Source organism: Somniosus microcephalus, chromosome 5 (assembly GCF_052327205.1).
Source record: "Somniosus microcephalus isolate GS21.2 chromosome 5, FLI_Smic_1.0, whole genome shotgun sequence".
NCBI lineage: Eukaryota > Metazoa > Chordata > Chondrichthyes > Squaliformes > Somniosidae > Somniosus > Somniosus microcephalus.
Window position 1 is genome coordinate 130346822 of NC_140991.1, and position 11297 is coordinate 130358118.

Below are 11297 nucleotides of genomic sequence, written 5' to 3' on the forward strand. Positions count from 1 at the left end.
GTAAACTCTCAGAAAAAGTACTTTCCCACTAGCAGGTCAGAAAGCAGCTGTCAGTACTGAGTATTTATTGCAGTATTTCCATCGAGTTTGATTCAGCCCCTCAATTGCTGCTGTGTTCTCACCTTGCCATCACTGGCGAGTTTCAAGAAGCCTGGGAAACCCTTGGATGCACCGTTAAATTTAAAAGTCAGTTAAAATATCGCTCCAATTGAGCGACTAGCTTATGTTACTAGGCAAACCGTATCTCCTGAGGGGGTTGCGCACAAGCAGCCTAACGCCCTCCACTTAAACGTGGACGTTGGCGGGTTGGAGCTGGCTTCCCGATGCACTGACATTTTTGCCGGTTTTAAACCCTCACCCGCACCCAAACCCAGCTCTCCTCCAGGGCAACTAGGGATTAGACAATAAATGCCGGCCTTGCCAGTGATGCCCACACCCCAAAGCTGAATAAAAAAGAAATTGTAAAATTAGATCAATATTTTGATCTATTTGTGTATTCTATGAACTTACTGCCAGCAATAAAGAGCTTATACAAAAACGAAAGAAACTGTTAAAAAGTTTATATTCACAGCTCACATCCTAAAAAGGAAATACGTTTTTCAGTGAAAACGTGAGACTGTAAAAGCAGTCTCAATACAGTCATTTCAAAGATGTAAATGGAGAAGGCAGGTAATTACATAGGATTACATAGGATATATGGCACAGAAACAGGCCATTTGGCCCAACCAGTCCATGCCAGTATTTATGCTCCACACGAGCCTCCTCCCGTCTTTCCTCATCTAAATCTATCAGCATAACCCTCTATTCCCTTTTCCCTCATATGCTTGTCTACACTCCCCTTCAACTACTCCCTGAGGTAGCAAGTTCCACATTGGCTCTGCAGACAGCAAATCTAATACTGGGTGTTATGTCAAATCTGAAAAACAATTCATAAAATGAAGTTGTTAAGAAGGCGGTAGAATGACTCAAAATATGTTGGCCCGCGATCTCTGTGGTGAAAACTTTAGCTTTCTCGACCTTAATTTGATTGTAGCGCTGTCAAAAGGGGGTCTCCAATGTACAGCAGCAATGATGTCATCAAGCTGTCTAATCAACCAATCACACTGAAGAATTCACACAGACAGAAAACCTGGAAATAAAAAGCACTGATTATCATTCATTTTTTAAACATTTTACAGAGAGTGAAATAAAGATGAAGGCATACACACGGGGTTAACATAGAAGCTAAAATATCATAAACAAACTTTAAAAAAAACATTTTTTATTATTTTAAAAATCTAGTAATTTTTATCATAATGGAGAAATTTGACATTCCACAAATATAAAATTATTTTTTCAGGGCCAGAATGGTTGTTCAGCAGTCAATACGTCATTAAAACATCAGTTACACCTCTTTCAACAAGGTTTAACTTTTATGGGGTGTTTGACAGCGATATTAGAGCGGAAAAGGGGACGTTTTCGTCAGTTCAAGTGATTTCACTGATTGCCAGCTATGGGGAGTTCCACAGCGCAGCCTGTGGCGGAGCAGGGAATGACTGACCACAACTTCAGGATTTCTGCGTTTAGATGCGTATGCACTAAATCCTGAAGTTACGGTCAGTTTCAGAGGGGTAATGACGGCGAACGCTGACGGTTTCCCCATCATTACGACGGCAAAATCCGGGCCATTATTATTCGTGTATCTGTCAGTGGTAGGACTAATGAATTTCACGATTCGCTGCACAATAATAACAGGTGTGCAAATGAGCATATAATTTGCGAGTGCTCAGGATTGTAAATGGAATTATAATTGCACTTGGGTAAGGTAGACTAGGTACTTACTGTAATTATGTGTAATCAGCAAACAACGAAGAAAGCTTAAGTAGCATATCAGCAAAAACAAATCAATCTTTTTATGACAGTAAGTTGCTTGTCAGCTAAACTTGTGTGGGGGCACTGGAACAGAATGGCTGGCAATGACTCAGAGATATCTTTTGACGTTCTTACCTGTCAATCTAAAAGTTGTCATCAGACCACAAATGTATTATTCATGTAATGCATGCTTTTTGAAATCTCCCTTTAGTGACTAACAAGGAACAGCCATAGATTTATACTAACGAGTTTCGCAATGGGACTTCAATATGGATGGAGCATTGGACCTTGGTTTTAGGCATGTTATGGAATGACATAATTTTTATGATTTATTGATTTATTTTGCTGAGAAAAAAATGTGTTTTTCAGATATCAATCCACTCAAGATATTTGCAATCTTTTGTTTCACATAGACTATACTAGAGAAATAGATGGAATTGGGATAATATTTAACAAACTCGTTAACATGTAAAATTCCTATGTGTGCTATTTAATGAATTAGATGCTCCATTTAAAATAAACAGGTTAATGGTTTTGTTTAAATAGCGCACACAGGAATTTACATAGACACGTTTAACCAGTACACAAAGAATAGTGAATTTGTGGGTGTTTGATTCACAAATTTGGCCCTCTCCTACAGTAGGGTTGCCAAGCCTCTCAGATTGTCCTGGAGTCTCTAAGAATTAAAGATTAATCTCCTGAACACTGCTGCGAGCAAACTAGGAGATTAACGCACTTAATGATATCATGGGGTGGGGGGTTGGGGGGAGATTACGAAGCTTCCTGCCTGGCGGAAATGGGGGCAGTGGAGCCCTGAAAATGGTGGGGGATGATTTGCTGCTCCACCTTCGCCAACGGTGTGGCTGACCCTATCTTCCCAGGTGCCCAGGAGTCAGGCAGGAGGCCCTTTTATATGCAAGTCAGAGTCCTATGAGGTTCATAGGATTCCTGTTGCTATTTTAGAACAGTAGCGGGCAGAGCGTGCGCCATGTACACTCTGCGCAGTTTTGGCTGGGGTCTAACCGAAGAGGAGCCCTGAAGGTAAGTTTTTATTTATTGTTGTGGGGGGGGGGGGGGGCGGGGGAGGGGGTGGGGGGGCGGGGGGGGTTAGGGGGCGGGGCAGGAGTACTCCACCACTGTTCATATAAAAAACAACCTGGGACTCTGCTGCACAGGGTTCCCCCCTCCCCTCACCTCGAGAACGGATTCCCCCTCCCCCACATCCCCCACAGATCTAGCATTTTCTAGACCCGGAGGCCGGATGGACCGCCCATTATTGCGATGTCCCGGAGCCAGCAGACTGCCTCGGGATGCTCGTTTTCCACCCACAGCCCACTGGCCCTTACTTAATGAGGGAAGACCCCAAAATGGACTGGGCCTTGCATCAGCAGAAACCTCCCAGAATACCAGCATAGACCCTTGGGGCCGAATGGCCTGTTTCTGTGCTGTAAATACTTTGTAATACGTTCAACCGTAGTTGGCAACCCTATCCTACTGCACAGCTGCATTTGCTGCAATCAAATGAAAGTCTCGGCAGAAATGCATGAATGTATAGAGTGCAGAGTTGAGGCATGAAGACTGATTACATTACATGACATTACATGTTAAGGTGCACAACTTTACAAGTAAGTGCCATTGTACAATATATTACAGAAGAATGCAATGTCTAGTTAGCTGACAGGGTAATTTACAGTATATGTGTGTTCTCAGAAGTAATATAGGCTCACCCAGCAAGACAATACACAAGCAGGCCATGTACTTCACACTTTGCTGTAGGTTCAGGTAGGGTTTCAGTGTCGAGGCCACAATTGGCGTTTGGACTCTGGTTGATCACCCATTTCTTTCAGAACAACTTACATTTATATAGAGCCTTTAAGGCGCTACACAGAGGCATAAGCAGAAAAAAAGAAAACAGAAGTCCTGTTTCAGATAATCTGGCCCACAGAGTTTGGGGGTTTATTATCCTGTTTTTGAACAGTTAAAGGGGAATTACTTAGCTAAACTGTCATTGGTTTACAATGGCCATTTGGTAAATTCATTTTTTCTTAATTTTACACACATAATGTAGCCCTTGGATAGCTGTTCCCCTTGGTTAAGACTGACTAGATGACAATATTACCCTCCTTCAATTCTATCCCGAGGAAAGCATTGGCTATCTCCGCACAAAAATGTTCAACATTAACAAATACATAACAATCTCTTCGCGTATTTTTATCCCCCGCTTTCATTATTTACAGATCAGCACTTTCCGGATGGGGGAAATCATCTTTAAAGATGCAGTTTTAAAGATTTTTTCCAAAATCAAGCCTACATTGTACAATGGTTTACACCATGAGGTCACTGTATTTCAACTACTCATACACACTGTGGCCCACAATTTCCTCTTTTAAGAAAATTCGTAGCTTACATCCGAAATTTGGTTGTGAATAACATCCAGAAGGAGAATCCGATACTTTTTGGCTGTTTTCCACCTGTTGGCTTCATGATTAATGAAATGTTTAGATGCGTCAGCCGAATGTCGCCAATCAGGGTGCACCTGCTTTCACCTGCTCACGCTTCTCAAGTGGCTAAAGGAGCTGCTTCACTAGTAGTAAAGTGACAGATTCTGCAAATTCACTGGTACAGTCAGCAAAATGGATAGAAAATTCATTAGGAAATGTTTGTACGTCTTGATTGACTGCAAAGGACGTATGCATTCTCCTCCATGTGAATGTGTGTAGCCTTCGCCTGGGCTCCATTACCAGCCCTCAGTTCACCTCCACTGCGAGCCCTCAGTTCAATCTCATTCTCAGCCTTCAGCCCAATCACATCACCATTCTTCAGCTCAAACAGCCACAACAGCCCTCAGCCAACAGGTAAACCAGTCCTAGTTTCATTCAACCCTGGGTGTTACAATCCAGGGCTTGGTTGACAGCTTTCATTACGGCTCCACTAACAGCTGTGATGATGGATTATGGCAAGGGCACAATCACACATACATGGCAGGTTGCACTGAGGGTTGTTATTGGGGGGGGGGGTGGGTGGTTGAGTCGGACCCCCGGCGCATGTGGCAAGGCATCCAGTCCATCACTGACTACAAGGGCAAAAACACCAGCCCGCCGGTTAGCGATGCCTCCCTTCCGGAGGAGCTTAACAACTTCTACGCTTGCTTCGACAGGGACAACAGGGAGCCGGCTACCAAAGCCTTGCCACCCCCGGAAGACCAGGTGCTCACTCTGTCGACCTCCGATGTAAGGGGTGTTCTACGCGGAGTGAACACACGAAAGGCTGCTGGACCGGATAGCATCCCTGGACGGGTACTCAAGGAATGTGCTGATCAGCTGGCTGATGTCTTCACCGCCATCTTCAATCTGTCATTGGCCCAGGCAGTAGTCCCTACATGCTTCAAGACCGCTACCATTATTCCTGTGCCAAAACAAACGGCTGTGACGTGCCTGAACGACTATCGACCTGTCGCACTCACACCCATCATAATGAAATGTTTCGAGAGACTGGTCCTGGCTCACATCAAAGCCAGTGTTCCCGCCTCTCTTGACCAACACCAGTTTGCCTATTGTGCAAACAGATCAACGGAGGATGCAATCACAACTGCTCTACACTCGGCACTGAATCACTTAGATGGTAACGAGACATACATCAGAATGCTGTTCATAGACTACAGCTCAGCATTCAACACTATCGTCCCCAACAAGCTGGCCACCAAACTCCAAACTCTTGGCCTGAACACTTCCCTCTGCAACTGGACCCTGGACTTCCTAACAAACAGACCCCAGTCTGTCAAATTAGGTAACCAAACCTCCCCCCCCACCGACCCTGAACACGGGGGCCCCACAAGGATGTGTGCTGAGCCCCCTCCTCTACTCCCTCTTCACCCACGACTGTGTGGCTGTTCATGGTTCCAACACCATCATCAAGTTTGCGGATGATACCACGGTAGTAGGCCAGATCACCAACAACGATGAGTCAGCCTACAGGGAGGAGGTCCAGCATCTCGTGAAGTGGTGCACCGATAACAACCTGGCCCTTAACATCAAGAAAACCAAAGAAATCATTGTGGACTTCAGGAAGTCTAAAGGCAGAAGTCACACCCCCATCCACATCAACGGGGCTGTGGTGGAAAGGGTGGACAGCTTTAAGTTCCTCGGAGTTCACATCACGGAAGACCTCTCCTGGTCCCTCAATACCTCCTCTCTGGTGAAGAAGGCCCAGTAGCGCCTATATTTCCTAAGGAGGCTGAAGGGATGGAACCTGTCCCCTGATCCTCTCTAACTTTTACCGCTGCACAATAGAGAGCATCCTGACGAACTGTATCACAGTATGGTATGGCAGCTGTAGCTACTATGACCAGAAAGCCCTGCAGCGGGTAGTCAAAACTGCCCAACGCATTACCGGCACCCGGCTACCGACCATAGAGCACATATACCAGAAACGCTGTTTACGGAGGTCACGGTCCATCATCAAAGACCCTACCCACCCCAGCCACAGTCTGTTCGCCCTCCTGCCATCTGGGAGACGCTACAGATGCATTCGCACCCGTACGACCAGATTTAGGAACAGCTTCTTTCCCAGGGCTGTCATCCTACTGAACTCCACAAATAAACTCTAAAGCCTGCACATCTGCCAATGCACTTTATTATGGTTATGTTTATGTTAATGTATTACAAGCCAAATGTATGTTGAATGTTTAAATGTCTTAATCTAAATGTACACTCTCGGGAGCCGCAAGCCTACATTTCGTTGTACTGCACTTGTGCACTAACAATGACAATAAAAGTTGATTTGATTTGATTTGATTTGATAAGGGTTGGCTGACAGCTGTCACAACACAGCAGCTTTGTACTGAAACTGCCACAAGCTGTGAAACCTTTCCCACAGTAATGCCTGGTCTCACTAGTGGTTTTGGAAGGGAAGTTCAGTAGCACTGCACCCTGAGAAAATTAACACAGCTTGCACAGGGTTTCGCCTCTGCTGTTTTTTCTGTTATTTGTCCTTCAGCCATTGATATCTTGGGGGAATCATAGAATCAAAGATTTTACAGCACAAAAGAAGGCCATTCAGACATTGCATTCATGCTAGACCTTCAACTGGAGTCATGTGCTCTAATTCCTCTTCCCTGCCCTTTCTTTGTATCTGTTTATATTTTTCCTTCTCATGTTAATTAAATTTCATTTTATATTGGCCCAGAACTTGGTGTCGGGGGCTTGCCGCACGTGCAAGCCCCCGATCTGCACTTACCCTGCGCGCGGACATCTGAAGCCCGGGCCTGCTTGCATTTCCTGTCACAGGCCCGGTTCAGATGTCAGCGCGCAGTGCTTACCTGATCCAGCGGCGTAGATAGTGCGATGTGCCGGCTGGGATCAGGTGAGCACTGTACAACCAATCAGGGGAGGGGAAGGTTCATTCATGAGTTTGAGAGTAAGAACTGTCAAACTCATGAAAACTACGGGGGCCCAAAACACTATTTACACTTTAAATAAAAGTTTAAAAAACATCCCAATCATTAAATTAAGTATAAATAAGTTTAAAAAAATAATTTAAACAAAAATTTTTTTTTGAAAAAAATTAATTTTTAATAAAAAGGGTCTAAAACTAAACTTACCTTATTGTAGATTCTTTAAAATAATAAACCTGTGCAAAAAAAAATTCTAAATTACACTAAAACACCACTTACCTGTAAAAATAAATACTTACGTGTGCTTTTTACAAGCGTAAAGACCGGAGGCCTTTAGACATGCGCAAATCCCCCAAAACAGAGGAAATCCAAGACGCACGCGCTGCCCCCTACAGCGTACGCGCTAGCCTCTTCAACTCTTGGGTTACAGGAGAGGAAATGCCGGTTTTCAGCGCATGCGCTGCGCATGCTGAAAACCGGCATTTCCTCCGGCCAGATGCGTGAGTACCCCTTCCGTACTCACACGTTTGGGGAGGAATTACTGCCCCATTATGTTATAATCTCTGCCTCAATAGCCTCTTGTAGTAAAACATTCCATTTTCTATTCTAACTTCCTCTTAAATTTCTATGCCCCCTTTTGGATACATGGGCCAGAAATTCGGGTCCCCATGGGTGAGTACGTGCTGTGTTCTCACCCGTAAGGCCAATGGAAGTGCTGGTTTCGCGCATGCACTGCGCATGCACTGGAAACTGGAACTTGCGTTCCCTTGAAGGAAGGGGTTCGGAGGTCAAATGCGTGCGCCGGAGAGGCAGCGCGCAGACCTGGAACTTCCAATTTTTTTTTTTTTTTACAGGTTTCTCCATGCGGGTAAGTCCCTAGCAGCTGCGCGTGAAAAAAGCAGTCACAAGGCCTGCTTTTAACAAGGTAAGAGGTTAATTAAGTAAAATTAAAACATTTTTCCACAGGTTTATCATTTTTAAATACTTTAAAGAAAGGTAAGTTTATTTTTAGCCCCGTTAAAAACTTTAACTTTTTCAAAAATGTAAATTTTTGTTTAAAATAGTTAATTTATGTAATTTATAGTTATTTTAAAAATGTGATTAAAAAAAAATGTATTTGAAGTTTTACTTAGGTTTTGGGGCCGATCTCTATTCATAGATTTGACAGCACTTCCTGTCAAATCTATGAATGGAGATTCCCTGCTCCGATTGGCTCCCCATGGCCCATGTGATCCCAGGGGATGCGCGACCACTGCACACTGGCAGCTGGAGGAGGCCCAGGATCGGAATCCCACGGGGTCCCACAGCACAACGGCAGGCGCGCTATGTAAGTGCAGGTCGGGGGCTTGTGCCCGCGGGAAGCCTCCAATCTGAATTTCTGGCCCAATGTTTCCTTATTTACCCTCACAAAACCTTTAGACAAATCTGTTAGAGATTTCTGAGGTTGCAACTAGCAGGCTAGATAAAGGGGAACCAATGGATGTAGTATATTTGGATTTTCAAAAGGTATTCGATAAGGTGCCACACAAAAGGTTGCTACACAAGATTAGGGCTCATGGGATTGGAGGTAATATATTAGCACGGATAGAGGATTGGTTAATGGACAGAAAACAGAGAGTAGGAATAAACAGGTCATTTTTGGGTTGGCAGGTTGTAACTAATGGAGTGCTGTCAGGATCAGTGCTTGGGCCTCAGCTATTTACAATCTATATTAATGACATGGATGAGGGGATCAGAGAGTCATAGTCATAGAGTCATAGGCCTAGAAATTCACTGGCGCCCCGTTTGGGGCACCAGCCTCGCCAGGGCGCCGGAAGTAGCGCCCCACCGTAAATTCAGTTTGCGCACCCCAGAGGGAAGCGCGGCGCTACTCGAGGCGCCCCGCATCCCACTTGGGGCGCTGCAACTGAAGTTCGCAGCACAACGTGCTGCAGTACCACACGCTGCGGCACGGCGCGCTGCGGTACTGCAGGCCTTCCTCCCCTTCTTAAAGGGGAGGGGCCTGCTGCAGTGCGCTGGAAGAGCACGAGTGCTGGCAAAAGAGCCCGGCACCAAGGAGAAGTGCCAGGCTCTTGGGACACAGCCGGCACGCCGTGGGGGGGGGGGGGGGGGGCTCGGGAGGCCAGGGCTGGCGGCGTGGAGAGGTGCTGGCAGGCGGCCAGCAAAAAAAATGGCGCCCCGCACCTCAGCGCCTCTACCGCCGCAGGTAGGCCCCCCTGAACCGGTCGCAAATTGCGACCGGCGTTAAAGCAGGGGGCGCTACCAAATTTCGCGATCGGGGCAGTAGCGGGGCGCTGCGCACACCGATGACATCATCGGTAGCGGCGCAGCGCTAATGGCTAGCACCACCATTAGCGTCTCGCTAAATTTAGCGGGAGGCGTGGCCTGTGGTGTAAAACCCACTAAGTGCCCTCTTTGGCGCTAACAGGTGGCGCAGCCCACTGAATTTCTAGGCCATAGAGTTATACAGCACAGAAAGAGACCCTTCAGCCCATCGTGTCCGCGCCGGCCATCAAGCCCAGTCTATTCTAATCCCATTTTCCAGCACTTGGTCCATAGCCTTGTATGCTATGGTGTTTCAAGTGCTCATCTAAATGCTTCTTGAATGTTATGAGGGTTCCTGCCTCTACCACCCTTTCAGGCAGTGAATTCCAGATTTCAACCACCCTCTGGGTGAAAAAGTTTTTCTTCAAATCCCCTCTAAACCTCCTGCCCTTTAACTTGAAACTATGCCCCCTGGTTATTGACCCCTCTACTAAGGGGAAAAGTTCCTTTCTATCTACCCTATCTATGCCCCTCATAATTTGTACACCTCAATCAGGTCCTCCCTCAGCCTTCTCTGCTCTAAGGAAAACAACCCCAGCCTGTCCAGTCTCGCTTCATAGCTGAAACGCTCCAGCCCAGGTAACATCCTGGTGAATCTCCTCTGCCCCCTCTCCAATGCAATCACATCCTTCCTATAGTGTGGCAACCAGAACTGCACACAGTATTCCAGCTGTGGCCTAACTAGCATTTTGTACAGCTCCATCATAATTTCCCTGCTCTTATATTCTATGCCTCGGCTAATGAAGGCAAGTATCACATATACCTTTGAAACCAGCTTATCTACCTGTCCAAGGTCCCTCTGATCCTCTGTCCTTCCTAGGGTCCTACCATTCTTTGTGTATTTCCTTGCCTTGTTAGTCCTCCCAAAATGCATCACCTTGTTGAGGCTGCCGCGGAACACGAATGGAGGCCGAACCAATCTGAGAAACACATGACTTTTTATTACATTCTCTTGAGAGACGGCTACTCCAGCTCCTTTCTCTGCTAAAACCGGAAGCTCAATGAGGGCGACGCCCACGCTTTTATATACACACTGAGGGTGACGCCCACTCCTTTGATATGCCTTAAAGGCAGCATGCCTCTTAAAGGCAAGGTGCCTGATTTATTGTCCACGGACGGAAAAGTGGATTGCGCCCATTTAGGTGGCGATCCGCCACACAGCTCCCCCCAGAATCCGCTATGGACGAAACGGTGCGGCGGTCTGATGGGCCGGCCGAAGCGGCTCTTGTAGGACGCTGGTGGACGTGGAACGGCCAGGCGTGGAGCAGCCGAGTGTACTGGCTTGAGGGCAGGTCGGCCGCGTGGCGGTGGACGAGCTACTGGGACCTGCTCACCGGGCTCCGAGTGTGCTGGCTTAAGTCGGTCAACCGACACTTTTTCAGTCCTGTCGCCCACTTGTAGGGCGAAAATTTGTCCCCAGCCTGTAGCACTTTGTAGGGCCCGTCGTACGGGGGTTGAAGAGGTCCGCGATGAGCGTCGTGCCGGACGAAAATGAACCGTGCCTGGTGCAGGCTTAGCGGGACATGTGAGGCGGATTCGCCGTGCCGGGCAATGGGCACCGGGGCGAACTGTAGCGCCGGTGAGGCGAAGTCGTGGCGTTGCTGGTCGGCTGACCAGGGTGTCATGGCAGTGGGCAGAAACTCGCCGGGTACGCGCAGCAGCTGGCCGTACACCAGCTCTGCTGCCGATGCGTGGAGATCTTCTTTAACCGCAGAGCGCAGGCCGAGGA

At 47.0% G+C, this 11297-nt stretch overlaps 1 long non-coding RNA gene across 1 annotated transcript; it reads right to left on the reverse strand.

The window, feature by feature from the left end:
• Positions 1-545: 545 nt before the first annotated feature.
• Positions 546-10949, reverse strand: LOC147117327 (uncharacterized). Its single transcript, XR_015078286.1, has 2 exons — positions 10353-10949; positions 546-1129 (listed from the first exon to the last, which is right to left on the reverse strand). It is a non-coding gene; the product is annotated as an uncharacterized LOC147117327 (long non-coding RNA).
• Positions 10950-11297: the final 348 nt, after the last annotated feature.